This window comes from Dermacentor variabilis, chromosome 1 (genome assembly GCF_050947875.1).
Source record: "Dermacentor variabilis isolate Ectoservices chromosome 1, ASM5094787v1, whole genome shotgun sequence".
In the NCBI taxonomy this organism is placed as follows: Eukaryota; Metazoa; Arthropoda; class Arachnida; order Ixodida; family Ixodidae; genus Dermacentor; species Dermacentor variabilis.
This window is the reverse complement of record NC_134568.1, coordinates 4,470,461-4,489,089: the sequence shown is the minus strand read 5'-3', so window position 1 is coordinate 4,489,089 and position 18,629 is coordinate 4,470,461. Positions and strand designations below refer to the sequence as shown.

Here is an 18,629-nt window from a genome sequence, read left to right as displayed (position 1 = left end):
CAAACGCGGTGCGTACATCTTCATCCGGTACATAATGCAAAAGCCAAGGTAGCTTTAGCCGAACGTCTTGCTTATTTGGGTCGATAACGAGGCATCGCCTCTCGTTTATATTGAAGTCACCAACCGCGAGCATCTTCTTCATTCCTTCTTTCTGCACCGTCCATACGTGGTCCATCTGGAAAGCCCCCAAAGCAAGCACCTCGGGCAGCATTCCCAGACGAACCATCGTGCCGCGGACATCTTCCACACGATAAGGTCTTGCCCTGATATCTCCGTGTAGAAAAACAGAATTTGTAATACACGCACCTTTAGGTAACTGTGGCAGAACGACTTCATATCCTTGGTTTTCTTCCGCAAAAAACCTGTTTCCACGACCCATATGGGCCGCTGTATCCACTCCATCGGAGTTCATGGTGACATAACCTTTCGCTAGAACGTCCGGAAGTGGAATCCCATTGCGCCACGGAGTTTACCTCATGTGCTCGTGACTTTCACGCAACGCATCTGAAAAAAAAAAAAAACACAAGAGACCACCGCCCCCGGGAGGGCTTGAACCTCCAACCTTTCGGTTAACAGTCGAACGCGCTAGCCGAATGCGCCACGGAGGCTAGCCATGCGTTACACTTTACCTCATGTGCTCGTGACTTACGCGCAACGCATCTGAAAAAAAAAAAATAAGAGACCACCGCCCCTGGGAGGGCTTGAACCTCGAACCTTTCGGTTAACAGCCGAACGCGCTAGCCGATGGCGCCACGGAGGCTATCGATGTGCTGCACTTTACCTCATGTGCTCGTGACGTTAACGCAACGCATCTGAAAAAAAAAAAAAAAGGAGACCACCGCCCCCGGGAGGGCTTGAACCTCCAACCTTTCGGTGAACAGCCGAACGCGCTAGCCGATTGCGCCACGGATGTTTTTCTTATTTTTTTTTATTGCATGTTTTATAACAAATACACGATTCACAGCTATTCTCCGCTGCGATTACAAAACAAAAAAGACAGTTCAATGCGCGGGTGTACCTTGTCGTTTAATTTTGGGTTAAAAAGGCTGAATGTTTGCAAGCGTTTCAAATGCTGTTAACCACTCAGGTGGTTCGCTGAGCGCTTTAAACGCTTCGCGAATGTACAATACATTTTCAGCAAAATATTCTTTGGCCGGTTTTGCGTGAACATCCTCATTACGCACCGCCATTCGTGTTTTCCACACGCTGTGCATGCAGAGTAACATCACCATATCACATGGCACGCCTTCTGTCTCTTCAAACGGTAAAAAACGGATTCCAAAAGGTGTTAAAGGAAATTCTTTTTTTAGTGTCCTTTGTAGAATGTCCCAAAGGAAGACTGAGTCCCTGCACTCCAGAAAAATATGCTCCATTGTCTCCGGTTTCTGACATATCTGGCAATTCACACTCCAGGGTACAAAGATCCCCTTCTCCTGCAGCCATGGCTTGACAGGAAGCGTGCCAGTGTGTAGCATGAAAAAAAAAGTTTTTGTTGTTGCTCTTACAGGCATTTTCTTAACTCTTTTTAAGACATTCTGCTCACGGCCCAGTGCATATACTGCACGGTATATTGGTTCTGGACACATGATATTAACTAAATCTCGGTATAATCGCTTTCTTGCGACTGTGTTCAGGTATTCCAAAGAAAAGTGTACTTTTAGAAAACGGAAAGAGCTTATCACTTCAAACAAAAAACCTCGGACAACCACTTGACGTATGCCATGCGACGTCACAACATATTCTGGCAGTGCGTCACCTAATCGCGTCTGGATAACGCACCGCAAAAAACAATCGCTTTCGTCGCGCAAGAACATGAAACGCGACACTACTTGTTTCAAAAATAAATGCGACAAACCCAGCCCTCCTTTCTGCACAGCGTGAAACAGATTCAGACGACTCGTGCGCTCCCATCCTGATCCCCACACGAACATAGCAAAAACCCTGTGCAACTTTTGTACACACACTCGGGATATACATAAAACTTGCAACATATAAAACACTTTAGCGACAAGAAATAAATTGCAGACAGTGGCTCTCGTGAATATTGACAGATTCTTGCCTCCCCACTTCGTTGTTTGTGCTTTAGCCCGCTCAGTTTGTTCAGTCCATTGCGTCGTGGTATCGCGATAGTATTCCAAAGGAACACCAAGATAACTGGTTGGCGTATCTGTGAACGGTACTGTTTCTAACACTGCAGGCCGGCTGTCCCATTCACCGTGCCAGAAGCCTAAGCTTTTTGGCCAGCTTATGGCACTCCCCGTTAGACTGCAAAACTTTCTTGCATCCTTGACTGCCTCCCGAATGCTCTCTTGGTCAATGCAAAAAAGTGCGATGTCATCTGCGTAAGCTAGTATTTTTACTTCCTGAGTTAAAAGACGGTAGCCGCGAATGTTTTCGTTTTCTCGTACCTTCAAACAGAAAGGTTCAAGAAAAATCGCAAAAAGTAAGGGCGACAAAGGGCACCCCTGGCGCACACTGGATAATACTGGTATATTTTCGCTGAGTCTTTTATTGATTATAAGGTGAGCGGAACAGTTCTCATAAGCCATCGCTACTCCGTCCTGAATCACTTCGCCTACATTAATGTGTTTTAGCAGGGCAAGAAGTATGCTGTGAGCAACCCTGTCAAAAGCTTTTTCTAGGTCTAACTGAACCATTGCTACACATTCGAGGTTCGCATCACAGCATTCCAATATACTCCTAGCGATGTGAATATTCGACAATATTGTTCTATTCCTGATACCACATGTTTGGTGTGGGCCTACTATGGATTTAATAACTGACTGCATCCTTTTTCCGAGCACCTTCATGTAGATTTTATAATCCGAATTCGTAAGACTTATGGGCCTGTATCCAGCGACAGATTTCAGCTTTACCGTATCGGTGGTTTTCGGTATAAGCACAACATGACTTTTTCTGAATGATGGCGGCAAGTGCTTAGTTTCATGAGCTTCTGATATTACACTGTGCAGTATCTCGCTTATTTCTGCCTTGAAAGTTTTATAGAAAGCTGCTCCTAGGCCGTCTGGTCCAGGCGCCTTTCCTTTACCCAAGTCTTCTATGGTGTCTGTAATTTCTTTCGCAGAGATCGGTCTCTCGAGTCCCTCTTTTATTTCATCTGGTAATTTTGGCAGAAGTGTTAGAAAGGTGTTTACAAACTCTTCTGTTACGGGCACCTGCCTACCTAGCAACGCTCGGTAGTGTTCAACGAAAGCTTTTGCAATTACTTCTGGGTCTTTTGACATTGTGTTGTTAAAACAAATTTCTTTAATTATGTTTTAGGATGCGTAACGCTTTTCGTCACTGAGCGCGCGCTTAGTTGGCGCCTCTCCCAGCCACAGCCTCTCGGATCGTGCTCTTATCGCGGCTCCTTGGTAAATTTGAGCGTCCACCCTTTCAAGTTCGCGTTTAATTTTTCTAATCTGTTTCGACAACAATCCCGGTATTGTGCACTCCGCGTTTGGAAAATAAGCGAGCATGCTTTGCAGTTCTTTCTCTCTTTGTTTAGCTTTATGACGCATCACACAAGCCCTCTCGATCGCACTCATTTTCACTTCAATTTTAAACTGCTCCCACAGCTCAGCCCAATTTGTTGTAGCATCTATTTGCATTACGTCAATTTTTCCTTTTACCGTTTTGACAAACCATTCATCACTTAAGATCGTTTCGTTCATTTTCCACAGTTCCCAGTTAAAGTGAGACCCTCTATGTTTCGTGCCCAATGTACACGTTACTAGGCTGTGATCACTGAAGCTCACGTGCTTTACTGCGTAGCTAGTGACCGTTCGCGCAAGGTTTGCTGATACGTACAAACGATCTAGTCGAGCGTGACTCTGCCCTTGGAAATGAGTAAAAACAACACTGTTACCGCTTAATATGCTTCCAACGTCTACTAAATCATAGTCTGCCACGATTGCGCAGAGTTGATGCGCACTTGTATCCCGTATTATTTTACTGGGCACCCTATCTTCGGACATGCAAACACAATTGAAGTCACCAAGAAGAACAACATTTCTTTCACACGTCAGGTGTGACTCAACAATGTTAAAAAAAATTTTCCTATCACTAATTTTGTTTGGAGCGTACACACAGACAATTCGCCAATCAACATTATTGAAAGAGAAATCACATAGGACCAATCGCCCATCTTGGGCCGACATTACACTCTGCTCAACAATACCTATTGAATTACGCAAAAATAAAAGACAGCCACCGGCCTTACCTACTCCATGACAAACACAAGTGTTGTAACGCGATTTAAAAACCTGAACCATTTTGTCCGTTTGCTCTTCGCTTTCAATTTTAGTTTCTTGAATAGCAAGAATATCTATGTCGTTTTCCAGCATCAGGCGACTTAATTGTGCTTGTCGCCGTCTAGCCGTTAACCCTCGTACGATAAGCGTGCCAATACGTATTGCTATTCCATGATTATTTGCCATTGAAAGAGAAGAGCAAGCGCAAACTACAATACATTTCGGAAATCAAAGACCGCCAAACTTACAAAAACAGAACCCTGCACCATCATAAGCTTCGTCTCATACGGCGAAGGCATGACGTTACCAAATGCGCTACTTATCATTCACTTAAAGGTTCCACAGCACCTAGTCCTTACTGAGCCTTCTACCAAACAGCACCCCGCTACCGCGGGGGAACTGTCGGCGTTGTCCGCTTATCTGGTGGGACAGCCGGCGTCTGTCGCCCGTCTGGTGGGACGGTCGGCGTCTGCCGACCACCTGGCGGATTGGTCGGCGTCTGACGCCCCTCAGGTGGATGTTCTCGCGTCGGCCTCCTCTCGAGCGGAACGTTCGGCTTGGGCTTGAGTGTAGACCGCCGGAAAGAGGAAGCCTTCGTGGGTGGCCCTTCGCTGCTGATACCGTCGTCTTGCTCAAGCCTGCCATCTTGATCGGGTATTTCGCGAGGTCTCTTTGAAACGGCGCTGGCGTGGTCCATTTGCTCGCCGGATTCTTCGATGAAGGCAGCGCCAGAGTTCCCCTGTCGCAGAACGCCCTCGGCAGCCTCCGCGTCGCCCCCACTTTCACGCACCGTAGAATTTTCTGCAGACTGTTCACCTTGCACTTCGTTCTTGGCCACTGCCTCGCTACTGCCCTTTCTGGGTTGGCACTTGACGCTTGCCATGACCACTGGCTTCTCTTCCGTGCCTCGTGGGTCTCCGCCCGCTCCAGCAGTCTCTTCCGCGTCCGCTTGATCCATCAAGTGCTCGTCTAACGCGTCGCTCCGGCCAGACCCGGTCACGTTAGCGTAGCTTCTCACGCACTGGGTCTCGTCGTGACCGAAACGACGACAGAGCCCACAGCGTGGCACACGGCACTCGCGCCGTATATGGCCGGTGCCGCGGCATCGGAGGCAGAGCGGAGCTCTGCCTGGCACGATCACGAGCGCATGGTCCTCTGATACTCGTAGCTGATGCGGGATGTCTTCCATGGTCATACCAGCCTTCAGCCGTAACGATACCAGACGCGTGTGAGAACCTTTGTCGCCGCACCATGGTACTCGCCACCGCTCCCTGGAAATTTCGGTCACCGTTCCGAACGGCGCCAAGGCTGCTCTGACGTCCTCGTCGGGAGTCGTGTGAAGGAGCCAGAACAGCTTCATTCTAATATCCTGGTTGCAAGGGTCAATGGCGACGCAGCGGTGTTCTTTGACGCTAAAGGCCTTCGCTGACAGCAGCTTCTTTTTTCCGACTTCGTCCTTGAATGTTATAGCCCAGACATGGTTCATCTGGTAGGCCCCGAGGGCCACCACCTCCGGCAACAGCTTATGACGGTCAAGCGCATCACGAAAATGTTCGGCTCGATAGGGCCTGGCCTTCAAATCACCGTTCAAAAACACGGTATTACACACGGTCATACCTGATGGCAGATGCGGCAAAACAAGCTGGTAATCCTGTGAAGACGTTTCCGTAAGCCTGATACCGCGGCCCGGCTGGGCTGCATGAACCGCCCCTAGGGAGCACAACATTCCGTGACCGTCCGCTGTGGTGAGCGGAAGTGGAATGATTGCGCCACGGAGGCTAGCCATGTGCGGCAGTTTACCTCATGTGTTCGTGATTTTCGCGCAACGCATCTGAAAAAAAGAGAAGAGACCACCGCCACCGGAAGGGCTTGAACCTCCAACCTTTCGGTTAACAGCCGAACACGCTAGCCGATTGCGCCACGGAGGCTAGCCATGTGCGGCAGTTTACCTCATGTGCTCGTGATTTTCGCGCAACGCATCTGAAAAAAAAAAAAGAAGAGACCACCGCCCCCAGGAGGGCTTGAACCTCCAACCTTCCGGTTAACAGCCGAACGCGCTAGCCGATTCCGCCACGGCGGCAAGCCATGTTTACCTCATGTGCTCGTGACTTTCGCGCAACACATCTGAAAAAAAAAAAGAAGAGACCACCGCCCCCGGGAGGGCTTGAACCTCCAACCTTTCGGTTAACAGCCGAACGCGCTAGCCGATTGCGCCACGGAGGCTTTTTTTTTTCTTTATTGCCTTTTCACAAACGCAAACAAAAAGATCAAATACACGACATGTACATATCCTAAAAACATATACGATTGGCGAAAAACGAAAGAGTGTCAAGTTTAATTGGTTCCTGTGGAAGTTCAATGAAAAACTGCTGCAAGATGAATTGTTTGTCACGAGAGCCAAGGAGTATCTTTCAAATGCCCTGCATACGGAAACCAACTGTTTCATATCAGTGTGGGAGCGGTTTAAATGCGACATTAAAATTGCTGCCATCGATAGAGCATGCGTATTGCGTCACAAGGAAAGGCAACTAGAGAAACAGTTACACAGTGAACTGGTGTACATGTTAAGGGTAGAACATGAAGTTTCTGGAGCGTTTAAAAAAGAAATACCAGACGTGAAAGCGAAACTCGAGTTGATCGACGAAGATAAGTACCGCTGCGCAATGATAAGGGCGCGCACTGAAAAGTCGTGGCTGGGCGAAACGCCCACTAAGCGTGTGCTAAGTGAAGAAAAGAAGCATGCTGCAAATAAGGAGATAAATGAAATTCGATATTACAACAAACTTACACGAGAAAGCGAAGAGATAAAATGTGCATTTGTTGAATTTTATACCGAACTTCTCGGAGGAAGAATTTATGACCCCGAGTACTTCAAAGCCCACTTTCTAACTCTTATGCCAAGATTAGAGGACACGGTTAGAGAATCACTGGAATCTGAAATTAGCGTGGCCGAAATTGAAGCGGCAATCGATGACTTGGGTAATGGCAAATCACCTGGGCCAGATGGACTGGTTGCAGCCGTATACAAATTTTTTAAGGCAGAAATGGCAGCGGCTTTACACCGAGTGATCGCTGAATGCTATGAAAAAAAAGCAAGCGCCTCTCTCGTTCAGGACAGCTCACGTAGTAATGATCCCCAAAACTGACGATCCTGCAAAATTACTTTCAGTTGAGTCCTACCGTCCCATTAGTTTGACCAATACAGATTATAAAATATACATGAAAGTGTTAGCTAGAAGGCTCCAAAATGTTATTAAGTCCCTCGTTGGCCCGCATCATACCTGTGGCATTAAAGGTAGAACAATTTTTACGAACATACACATAGCAAGAAGTATTCTGGAATGTTGTGACGCAATGCATGACCGCGTAGCTATGATTCAGCTAGATTTACATAAAGCCACCGCCCCCGGGAGGGCTTGAACCTCCAACCTTTCGGTTAACAGCCGAACGCGCTAGCCGATTGCGCCACGGAGGCTAGCCATGTGCGGCAGTTTACCTCATGTGCTCGTGATTTTCGCGCAACGCATCTAAAAAAAAAAAAAGACCACCGCCCCCGGGAGGGCTTGAACCTCCAACCTTTCGGTTAACAGCCGAACGCGCTAGCCGATTGCGCCACGGAGGCTAGCCATGTGCTGCAGTTTACCTCATGTGCTCGTGATTTTCGCGCAACGCATATGAAAAAAAAAAGAAGAGACCACCGCCCCCGGGAGGGCTTGAACCTCCAACCTTTCGGTTAACAGCCGAACGCGCTAGCCGATTGCGCCACGGAGGCTTTTTTTTTTCTTTATTTCCTCGTTACAGAAATGCCATGCGAATACATTGTGAAAAGAGAATCAGCTTAGCTTATGCTGACTCTCTAAAATTAAAATCGCTTGAATTTAGCCAACTCATCGAACAGCGGCAACCAATCGGGCGGTTCTTTCTGGGCTTTGTACACTTCACGCATGTAGACGACACTTTCAATAAAGTTTTCTCGCACAGAATGGGCATTCACATCAGCATGACATACCGACATTCTTGTGGACCATATACTATGGAGGCTCAGCAGCATAATAAGGTCATATGGAATATCGTTATTGCCTGTGTCTAAGTATCTGATACCACGTGGGGTTATTGGTAATGCTTTCTTTAATGTTCGTTGTAAGATGTCCCAATGAAAAAAGGGATCCCAACAGTCAATGAAGACGTGATCGACAGTCTCTGGTTTTTTACACAATATACAATCGGTGGTCCACGGCACATATATTCCCTTGTCGGCCAGCCAAGTCTTTACAGGCAAGGTATTTGTGTGGAGTTTGAAGAAGAATGATTTTACCGATGGTTTCACAGGCATTCTTTTGACCCTTTTGAGGACATCATCGCCTGAACCTCCATAGTATGCTAACCTATACATTGGAACTGGCATTAATGAGTCTATCATATCATGGTACAATTTCTTTCTTTTGACGGAACTTAAGTATTCTAGCGAGAATCGAACACTAAGCATACGGAAAGATAACACTACTTCCTGAAGGAAACCTTTCACTGGAGGGGATTCAACATTGGAACACGAAACAATGAAGTCAGGTAACAGATTACCTAATCGCACTTGTGTCATGGTGCGCAAAAATGGATCACTGTGGTTCCGCAAGAACATAAACCGCGATACAATCTGGCGCACAAATAGGTGTGACAGTCCAAGACCACCGCTGCGAACTGATCTGAACAGATTAGAGCGGCTGCAGCGTTCCCAAGTTGAGTTCCAAATGAACACAGCGAACACTCGATGCAGTTTCTGTACATTCACTCGCGACATGAATAGCGCTTGTAGTATGTACCATATTTTTGCAACCAGAAAAATGTTGCACACAGTGGAGCGCGCGAACATTGAGAGATTGCGCCCTTGCCATGTCAGCGCTTTTTCCTTCGCCGTCTGTGTTTCCTGTTCCCAGAACTGCTTACTGTCTTTGTAATGTTCAAGCGGCACGCCAAGATATTTCACAGGCATGGTCACCCACTGTATGTTTGCGAAACTGCGTGGTTTGCTTTGCCACGCGCCATGCCAAAACCCGATGCACTTATCCCAGTTTATGGCACTACCTGTTTTTTCACAATAAGTTTTGGCCAGAGTTACCACTTCGCTGACACTGTCATAGTCATCGCAAAACACTGCTAGATCGTCTGCGTAGGAAAGCACTTTCACCTCACTTTGCTGTAATTTGAAACCTCTTATTTTCTCGTTCTCTTTAATGGCTAAGCAAAAAGGCTCCAGGTATATTGCGAAAAGCAATGACGAAATTGGGCACCCCTGTTTCAGAGATGAGCAGACATTGACACTTCTCGTGAGACTCTTGTTAATAATCAGCCGTGTGCTGCAGTCTGTGTACACCATTTTTAAGCCATCTATAATCACTGATCCTATGTTCGTGTATTCTAAAATCTCGAAGAGAATATCATGAGCCACACGGTCAAATGCCTTCTCCAGGTCTAGCTGCAACATTGCAACTTTACCCTCGAAAGCATCGACGCATTCTAGAATGCTCCTGGCGACGTGTACATTGGTAGTTATTGTGCGCCCTTTAATCCCACACGTTTGGTGGGTGCCAACTAAAAGTTTTATTACGCTCTGTAACCTTTTCGCCAGTATTTTCATAAAAATTTTATAGTCAGTGTTCGCAAGGCTAATTGGGCGGTACGATGCAACAGACAAGCGCTTTACAGGATCGTCAGATTTTGGTATCAGGACCATCTGAGCTGTTCGGAATGACGCGGGTATTCGGTTGTTTTTGTAGGACTGCACTAAAAATTTCTTCATAATTAGTGCTATTTCTGCTTTAAATGTTTTGTAGAAAGCAGCGCTTAATCCGTCCGGCCCAAGTGCCTTTTCTGAGCCTAGTTCTTCTATAGCAGCTTCAACTTCACGCACAGTTATTGTCGCTTCGAGGCCTTGTTTAACGTTTTCTTCCAATCGTGGCATAAAGTGTAGGAAGTGGCTTATGAAGCCACCCAGATCAGTTTTTCTTTCGCCAAACAAGTCTCCATAGTGTTCAACAAAGGCGCGTTCAATGGTCCTGCGGTCACTCGTTACTTCCTCATTGTAGCTTATCTGTTTTATATCACTGCGGCGAGCGTAAGCTTTCTCGTCACTTAGCGCACGTTTATTCGGTGTTTCCCTTTGCCACAATCTTTCTGCACGGGATCTTATCATGGCACCACGGTACTTCTCTGTGTCGATGATTTCTAACTGGCTTTTAACTTTCTTGATTTCCTTCATGACTTGGCCAGGTTCTGTGCTTTCTAGATTAAGTAGAAAGTCGAGTTTACTCCTCAGGGCTTTTTCTTTCCGTTTTTCTTCTTGTTTCAGTTTAGTTGCCCTTTCTATAGCACACATCTTCAATTCATTTTTAAAATCTTCCCACATGGTGACTACATATTCCTCTTCAGCTACAATCAATCGTCCAAGTTTTTCTTTATTGTCATTTACGAAACAGTCATCGTTGAGTAGCTTATCGTTAAATTTCCACAAATCCCACGAGAAGTTTGTTTTTCGTTCTTTTGTTCCTATTGTGAAGGCAACCAAACTGTGGTCACTAAAAGAGACTTGCTTGTTCTCGTACGTTTTGCATAACGGCACCAGTTCCAATGACACATAAGCTCTATCTAGCCGAGCATGGCTAAGTCCTTGAAAATGAGTAAAACGCGGAACACTGTGATCGTACAACACATAGCCGACGTCTTCCAGGTTGTATTCACTGACAAGATTGTTCAATAGCAGTGCACTACGATCATTCAGCGGCAGTTTTTTTACGCGATCCTCCGGAAAACAAACGCAGTTGAAATCGCCAAGTAAAACCAAAAGCTTGTCGGTCTTTAAATAATCCTCAACTCGTTCAAAAAAAAGACTGTCTCTCGCCCTCTCTATTAGGCGCGTAAATACAGATAACTCGCCAGAGAACTTCATTCAAGGTAAAATCGACAACAACCAGGCGTCCCGTTTCACACACTGTGACTGCTTCTACACTTATATTTAGGCTATTGCGCAAAAAAATAGCGCAGCCCCCCGATGTGCCGGCCGCATGACAGACGCATACATTGTAACGGGGAACGAATTGTTGCACCATGCGATCCGTTTGCTCTTGACTCGCTATCTTGGTTTCCTGAACTGCGATTATGTCGAGATCGTTTTCCAGAAAGATACGACTCAATTGATATTGCCGCCGCCTCGTGCTTAGTCCTCGGACATTTAGCTTGGCAATACGAATCGCGGTGTTAATTGCGGCCTCCATTATGAGCAAGAACAATCGGGTCGCATAGCGCTTACCTTGAGCGACCCATGCACTATGCATAAAGTGGTGTCCTCCATTCTGTAGTACATGGCTCCGCCAGTCAAGCTGGCGGTATCACACGTAGTGGCCATATCTAGGTTGCACTACCCGAAACGAAGCCGCTACGGGGGCGGCCCCGTCTCGGGTCTCTTCTCGACCTGGACGTTGGGCCTCGGCTTGAAAGGCTAGCCATGTGCTGCAGTTTACCTCATGTGCTCGTGACTTTCGCGCAACGCATCTGAAAAAAAAAAAGAAGAGACCACCGCCCCCGGGAGGGCTTGAACCAACCTTTCGGTTAACAGCCGAACGCGCTAGCCGATTTCGCCACGGAGGCTTTTTTTTTCTTTATTGCCTTTTCACAAACGCAAACAAAAAGATCAAATACACGACATGTACATATTCTAAAAACACCAGCCACAGCTCGGCCATTGTAAGGTGCTTAAAAGGGCTTCACAGAAGCCAATTGGTCTAGTACAGGAAGCCATTCCGGGGGTTCACATAGTGCTCTGAACAAGTCGCGTGTGTATATAATGCTCTCAACAAAATAGTGTCTTGCTGAGTGAGCCTGTATATGACAATGCCTGATGTCCATTCTCGTCTTCCATACGCTGTGCATGCAAAGCAGCATTAGCATATCACTCGGCGCTTCCCCTGTTTCTGCACGTGGAAGAAACCGGATTCCAAAAGGGCTTATTGGCAATTCTTTTTTAAGTGTTCTTTGTAGGACGTCCCACAAAAATACGGCGTCATGGCAGTCAATAAAAATATGCTCAATTGATTCTGGCTTATTACAGATTAAGCAGTTTACCGACCAAGGTACAAAAAGACCTTTGCTTTGTAACCATGGCTTTACAGGGAGAGTGTCGGTATGTAATTGAAAAAAGAACGTTTTAGCAGAGGGTCTCACTGGCATTTTTTTAACGCGCTTTAGCACATCGCGCTCAGGACCTAGCCTGTAGGCAGCTCGGTAAACCGGTAACGGTAAAAATACATCGAGAATATCAGAATACAAACGCTTTTTCGTGACATCACACAAGTATTCATATGAGAACCTTGCCTTGAGCAGGCGTACAGAAGCAACCACTTCACGCAAATAAGGACTGAGCGGTCCAGCTCCGAAAGAAACAGTTGACACGACAAAGTCAGATAGATAATCATGCAATCCTGCTTGGATCACAGTTCTCAAAAACACATCAGTTTGGTCCCGCACAAAGAAGAATCTGCTTACCAGCTGCTTGAAAAACAGGTGTGAGAGCCCTAGCCACCATTTTTCACCTTGTGAAACAAATTGCACCGGCTTGTGCGCTCCCATTGCGATCCCCAAATAAGGTCGCAAACACTCGGTGGATTTTTTGAACCGAAGTTCTTGCCATGGCCATCACTTGCAACACGTAGAACACTTTTGCAATTAAAAACATATTACAAACGGAAGCTCTTGCGAACATTGAAAAGTTATGGCCACCCCATTTATCGGTAGCATTTTTGACGCGTTTATTTTCCGCAGACCAATATTCATCAGCATTGAGTTAGTTATTTAGCGGGACACCGAGGTACTTTCCGGGGGAGACGGTCCAATTCATATTACAGTACACCTCGGGTGTGCTCTGCCAGTTGCCATGCCAAAATCCAAGGCATTTCGGCCAACTGATCACGCTACCAGTTGCTGTGCAGAACGCCTTAGCAACACTGACAACTTCCTGCACGCTTCTAGCATCAGTGCAAAACACGGCTATGTCGTCCGCGTACGCTAAGACCTTAACTTCACTGCTGAAAAAGTGAAGCCTCGAATACATGGTGTTGCAAACAAACGTAAACAAAACGGCTCCAAGTATATCGCAAAAAGTAGAGGGGACAACGCACATCCTTGTTTCACACTCGACCGCACAGGAATTGACATACTTAATTCTTTGTTGATCACTAATTTGGCTGTGCAATCATGATACAGTAATTACAGATCCAACATTTACGTGCTCCAGCAATAAAAACAGAACTTCATGTACAACTTTGTCGAACGCTTTATGTAAATCTAGCTGAATCATAGCTACGCGGTCATGCATTGCGTCACAACATTCCAGAATACTTCTTGCTATGTGTATGTTCGTAAAAATTGTTCTACCTTTAATGCCACAGGTTTGATGCGGGCCAACGAGGGACTGAATAACGTTTTGGAGCCTTCTAGCTAACACTTTCATGTATATTTTATAATCTGTATTGGTCAAACTAATGGGACGGTAGGACTCAACTGAAAGTAATTTTGCAGGATCGTCAGTTTTGGGGATCATTACTACGTGCGCTGTCCTGAACGAGAGAGGCGCTTGCTTTTTTTCATAGCATTCAGCGATCACTCGGTGTAAAGCCACTGCCATTTCTGCCTTAAAAAAAATTGTATACGGCTGCACCCAGTCCATCTGGCCCAGGTGATTTGCCATTACCCAAGTCATCGATTGCGGCTTCAATTTCGGCCACGCTAATTTCAGATTCCAGTGATTCTCTAACCGTGTCCTCTAATCTTGGCATAAGAGTTAGAAAGTGGGCTTTGAAGTACTCGGGGTCATAAATTCTTCCTCCGAGAAGTTCGGTATAAAATTCAACAAATGCACATTTTATCTCTTCGCTTTCTCGTGTAATTTTGTTCTAATATCGAATTTCATTTATCTCCGTATTTGCAGCATGCTTCTTTTCTTCACTTAGCACACGCTTAGTGGGCGTTTCGCCCAGCCACAACTTTTCAGTGCGCGCCCTTATCATTGCGCCGCGGTACTTATCTTCGTCGATCAACTCGAGTTTCGCTTTCACCTCTCGTATTTCATTTTTAAACGCTCCAGGCACTTCATGTTCTACCCCTAACATGTTCACCAGTTCACTGTGTAACTGTTTCTCTAGTTGCCTTTCCTTGTGACGCAATACGCATGCTCTATCGATGGCAGCAATTTTAATATCGCATTTAAACTGCTCCCACACTGATATGAAACAGTTGGTTTCCGTATGCAGGGCATTTGAAAGATACTCCTTGGCTCTCGTGACAAACAATTCATCTTGCAGCAGTTTTTCATTGAACTTCCACAGGAACCAATTAAACTTGACACTCTTTCGTTTTTCGCCAATCGTAATCGAGACCAAACTATGATCGCTAAAACTGAGATATTGTGTTTCATAAGAGGAACACAGTGGTACAAACTTCGCCGGTACGTATATTCTATCAAGCCTCGCATGGGAATCACCTTGAAAGTGCGTATACCGTGCTTGGCCATCTCGCGTCATTGCATAACCAATGTCCTCAAGCTCTCTCTCAATTACTATCGCGTTCAACAGCTCAGCGCTTCTATCCTGTACTTTGAGGCTCGTCATTTTATCGTCAGCTGTACAGACGCAGTTGAAATCCCCAAGAAACACAACATGTCGTTCTGTATTCAAAAATCCTTCAGCATACCTAAAAAAATTTCGCGTTCATGAATTTTGTTCGGTGCGTAGATGCACACAGCGCGCCACAGTAGACCAGCAAAAATAAAATCACATGCGACAAGTCTCCCACTTTCGCAGGTGGACACTTTTTCTACAACCGATATGCTATTGCGAATAAAAATGACGCAGCCTCCTGACCGTCCAACAGCATGGCACACACATACACTGTATCTAGATCGAAAAACTTGAACCATCTGTTCTGTTTGCTCCTCACTCTCAATTTTTGTTTCTTGTACAGCCAGAAGGTCAACGTCATTCTCTAAAAGCATGCGACTAATCTGGCACTGCCGCCTGCGCGAACACATTCCTCGCACATTCAATGTCGCAACGCGTAGGCTAGATTTAAAGTTAGACGCCATCTCACGGGGTTGCTTGGCCAAGCGTCCTACTCACATCGCTGCTGTGGGGTTCTTGTGGTCATCCTTGAAGGCTACTGGAACGGGTCCTCCGCTAGGGCGGAGGCGTTTTAGGGGCCACCCTACTGCCAGGCGGCACGTTCGGCTTCGGTTTAAGCATAGACCTCCGCGTAGTCGATGCCTTCGTTGGAGGTTCGCCGGTGCCTGACGCAGTAGTTATTCCTGTATTGCCAGTGTCTTCGTGAGCACACTTTGCAGCGATGCTTCCGGTCATAAGCATCTCGACGTCCGTTGCTTCCTGGCCGACTTCTTGCGGCAGTGACGATGACGCGCTTGCTGCCTTCACGCCTGCGTCGCATGTTGCAGTCTCTGGCTTCGTTTCCCGGGCTGCAGCCAAGGGCTCACCCCCCAGGTTCGCTTCCTGGACAGCTCCTGGGGAGGGTTCAAGGGGCTTTGCAGGAGTCTTTGCCACGTCGTTGTCCTCCCTGCTAGCTTCTTCGGCATCTGCGGCGTCCATCATGTGCTCGGATACTACATCCCTTTGGAGTGGTCCTGTAACGCTGGCATAAGAGCGCACACATTGGGAATCATCGTGGCCGAAGCGACGACAGACCCCACATCGTGGAACGCGGCACTCTCGCCGGATGTGTCCGATGCCACGGCATCGGAGGCAGAGAGGCGCTCTGCCAGGAACGAAGACGAGCGCCATATCCTCAGCAACACGCAGTTGGTGTGGTAGGTCGTCCACAGTGAGGCCTACATTTAATTTCAGCGTCACCGAGCGGGTGGTTGATCCTTTGTCAATGCAGCCCTTGACCTTCCACTTGTCTCTGCTAATTTCCGTCACTTTTCCAAACGGCGCCAAAGCCACTCGCACGTCTTCGTCCGGTACGCCATGAAGCAGCCAGTATAGCTTCAGTCGGACACCTCGATCGCGCGGGTCGATGACCATGCAGCGGTGGTCTTTAACGTTGAACGCTTCAGCTTCTAATATCTTCCTCTTGCCTTCCTCGTCCTTAAACGTCACTGCCCACAGGTGATTCATTTGGTATGCCCCGAGGGCAACCACTTCCGGCAGCAACGAAAGACGTGCAAGGCTATCTCGGACATGCTCCACTCGATATGGCCTGGCTTTCACATCGGCATGCAAAAAAACGGTGTTTAAAACAGAAGCACCTGTGGGCAGATGAGGCAGAACAACCGCCCCCGGGAGGGCTTGAACCTCCAACCTTTCGGTTAACAGCCGAACGCGCTAGCCGATTGCGCCACGGAGGCTTTTTTTTTCTCTATTGCCCGATTTTCAGTACACAACTATTTACAAGAGGAAACAATCACCGAAACAGAAAACAAAATACAACATACATTTGCTGTTGGGCACGTATTCAACCAGTATCGTACTGGCTGAGTCTAATCAAAATTCGCGCAAATTAACCAACGGCTCTACTTTTGGGAGCCACTCAGGTGGTTCCTCTGTCGCCTTATGGAGAGCGACAAACCAGTGCATCTGTTCCCTGAAATACATTCGTGCAGGCCGCGCATATTTATCAACATGGTATCCCGCCATTCTCGCGCGCCAAATACAGTGGAGGCCCAAGAGCATAATTAGGTCAAAAGGCACCCCGTCCTCGTTATCTATGCTTAATTAACGAATGCCATACGCGTCTAGTGGAAATTCTTTCTTTAGTGTTCTCTGCAATACATCCCAGAAGAACACGCCTCCCCAACAGTTTAAAAAAACATGATCTATTGTCTCTGGCTGCTTGCAAATTAAACAGTGTGTTCCCCACGGTAAATACACTCCCTTTGCCTCCAAAAACTTCTTAACTGGTAATGTTCCCGTGTGTAATTTAAAGAAGAAGGTCTTTGTTCCTGGCGGGACCTGCATTTTCTTTACTCTTTTTAAAACATCGCTGCTTGGGCCTCCACCGTACAAGGACCTGTACAGTGGCACTGGCAAAAGGACGTCGCACAAAGCACAATACAGTTTCTTTTTGTTCACAACGGAAAGGAAATCATTCGAGAAGCGCACTGAAAGAAATCGAACACTCGATACAACTTCTTTGTAAAAACCTCGAATCCCTCCCGAAAACTCTGCGGTTGAAACCACATACTCTGGTATTTGTCTACTCAGCCTTATTTGACATACCGTGCGCAAGAAAGGGTCGGTTGAGTCCCTAAAGAACAAGAACCGGTTTACCAGCTGCCGCACAAAGAGGTGGCCCAATCCCAGCCCCCCGTCTTTCACCCTCCGGAACAAGTTGGTCCGGCTACAGCGCTCCCATCCCGACGCCCAGACAAAGACCGCAAAAATCCTGTGTAGCTTCTGAACGTTGGACCGTGAACAGTGCAATACCTGCATTACGTACCGAAGCTTGCTGATAAAGAAAAGGTTACAAACGGTGGCTCTGGCAAAAATAGAAAGGTTAGTGCCTTTCCACTTCTCAGCTCTCTCCCGTGTGTCTTTGACCTGCCCTTTCCAGTACTGCTCGCTATCACGATAGGCATCGAGCGGGACGCCCAAGTACTTGCCTGGGGCAAAGTTGGCAAAATGATCTGGCTCCGTTGGCCATGATCCATGCCAGAGCCCGAGGCACTTCGACCAGTTAACTCCACTACCAGTGACATGGCTAAATTTACGGACACATTTGACAGCCTCAATTATGCTCCCCTGATCCTCCGCAAAAACAGCGACATCATCTGCATAAGCCAGCAGCTTCATTTCAACTGCTTGAAGCTTAAATCCCGTAATTCTATTGTTCTCAATCAATCTCATACACAGGGTTTCAATGTAGATACAAAACAGCAGAGGGCTGAGGGGGCAGCCCTGACGCACAGAACGTTGCAGCCTAATGGGAGCCCCCAAACTCTTATTCACGATTAATCTGGTCGTGCAGTTACGGTACGCCAGGGCGACCCCCTCACAGATTACAGATCCGAGATTGGCATAGTCTAAAACGGCAAACAAGATTTCATGAGCGACGCAATCAAAAGCCTTCTCGAGGTCAATCTGTAAAATGGCAATCCGACTATTACAATCATCACAGCACTCAAGTACACTGCGCGCTTTGTGAATATTAGTAACAATAGTCCGGCCTTTAATCCCACATGTCTGGCGAGGCCCGACGATGTCCTGTATCACTGTCTGCAATCTTCGCGCCAACATCTTTATAAAGATTTTATACTCGATATTGGTGAGTGCTATGGGACGATACGCCGTAACATATCTTAATTTCGCTGCATCATCAGTTTTAGGA

The 18,629-nt window shown here is 46.9% G+C and overlaps 1 protein-coding gene and 10 non-coding genes across 11 annotated transcripts in view; 1 reads left to right on the top strand and 10 right to left on the bottom strand.

The window, feature by feature from the left end:
- Positions 1 to 18,629, top strand: part of LOC142575171 (lysyl oxidase homolog 3-like) — a 208,047-nt gene that overhangs the window by 69,928 nt on the left and 119,490 nt on the right. The gene's annotated exons all lie outside the window — the stretch shown is intronic.
- TRNAN-GUU (transfer RNA asparagine (anticodon GUU)) lies at positions 535 to 608 on the bottom strand. The gene has a single exon. It is a non-coding gene; the product is annotated as a tRNA-Asn (tRNA).
- Positions 687 to 760, bottom strand: TRNAN-GUU (transfer RNA asparagine (anticodon GUU)). Its single transcript has one exon. It is a non-coding gene; the product is annotated as a tRNA-Asn (tRNA).
- Positions 840 to 913, bottom strand: TRNAN-GUU (transfer RNA asparagine (anticodon GUU)). The gene has a single exon. It is a non-coding gene; the product is annotated as a tRNA-Asn (tRNA).
- Positions 6,108 to 6,181, bottom strand: TRNAN-GUU (transfer RNA asparagine (anticodon GUU)). The gene has a single exon. It is a non-coding gene; the product is annotated as a tRNA-Asn (tRNA).
- Positions 6,260 to 6,333, bottom strand: TRNAN-GUU (transfer RNA asparagine (anticodon GUU)). Its single transcript has one exon. It is a non-coding gene; the product is annotated as a tRNA-Asn (tRNA).
- TRNAN-GUU (transfer RNA asparagine (anticodon GUU)) lies at positions 6,403 to 6,476 on the bottom strand. The gene has a single exon. It is a non-coding gene; the product is annotated as a tRNA-Asn (tRNA).
- TRNAN-GUU (transfer RNA asparagine (anticodon GUU)) lies at positions 7,655 to 7,728 on the bottom strand. Its single transcript has one exon. It is a non-coding gene; the product is annotated as a tRNA-Asn (tRNA).
- Positions 7,802 to 7,875, bottom strand: TRNAN-GUU (transfer RNA asparagine (anticodon GUU)). The gene has a single exon. It is a non-coding gene; the product is annotated as a tRNA-Asn (tRNA).
- On the bottom strand, positions 7,952 to 8,025 carry TRNAN-GUU (transfer RNA asparagine (anticodon GUU)). Its single transcript has one exon. It is a non-coding gene; the product is annotated as a tRNA-Asn (tRNA).
- TRNAN-GUU (transfer RNA asparagine (anticodon GUU)) lies at positions 16,577 to 16,650 on the bottom strand. The gene has a single exon. It is a non-coding gene; the product is annotated as a tRNA-Asn (tRNA).